Raw genomic sequence first — 1,053 nt, forward strand, 5'->3', positions numbered from 1 at the left:
TATTATAAACTGTTCAGGAATTTTATTAGTTTTGGAATTGTATTTTTCGGGACAGAGAGTTTTACCGAGTCGGGAATTTTATATTTCGGGATATTTCAGCCGCCCTCATAGAATTACAGAAAATTTGCTCTAATTATAATCTCGGCGCTCGATCTTGTTATTTTTTTCCTGCAGTCTTAATAAAGAAAAACTGTATAGAAATTTTTGATACCACAAAGTTACAGATAATCACAATTAAAAATTTTTAAATTCGCTGTACATTCAATTTTTATTCTTGGATCTTAGCGATTTTTTTCTAATCCATTTCAGTCACTGGTAGGCTTTTTTGACATCTAGGTATGTAAAAAAGGTAAACTTCAGAAAATTTAAAAACTATTTAAACACTTTTAAGATACCAATACAATTTACACAACACTAATTTAAAATTTGCAAATTTTTAGGCCTTCAGTTTAAGAACTTGAATTTTAACATTAAAATTGCTTCATTTTCAGAATATAGCCTTACTGTTTGAATTTTCAGAATTTTCGCTATAAGTTATAGGTTAGGTCAAAAATAACATTCTGAGATTTGAAATTGTTACAACGCGAAAAAGTTTTAATTTAAAATTTAAAAATGCGAAAATACACCATTTTCCATGTTCATTTGCAATCCAGCGAGTTACTTTCTTTCGATTCCTTTGGAAGTTGATCCTTTGCTTTCAGTTTTCTTTTTAAAATATACCTTGAATTCAACGCATTTCAAATTAAATGTTTGCAGCTGCATTTAGATTGAATTATGCAAAGGTTTTTTGTTTTAAATATAAATGAATTAAAACATTTTATTTGTTTTTCACAATTGTAATTTATAACTTCCAAAATGGAATAATTGTAGCTCAAACATGAAAAAGAATAGACTAATTTCAAATTTAAAGAGGTTCTATCACATATATTGAACTATTAAAACCTCTAATCATTTTTAAGGTTTTTAAAACTCTTTTAAAAACTTGCTTTAATAATTTTGGTTGTGATTTCTTAATAAAAGAATAAGTGCTATTTAGTCTCCAGAACAGCAATT

The sequence above is a fragment of the Belonocnema kinseyi genome, chromosome 8 (assembly GCF_010883055.1).
Source record: "Belonocnema kinseyi isolate 2016_QV_RU_SX_M_011 chromosome 8, B_treatae_v1, whole genome shotgun sequence".
Taxonomy (NCBI): Eukaryota; Metazoa; Arthropoda; class Insecta; order Hymenoptera; family Cynipidae; genus Belonocnema; species Belonocnema kinseyi.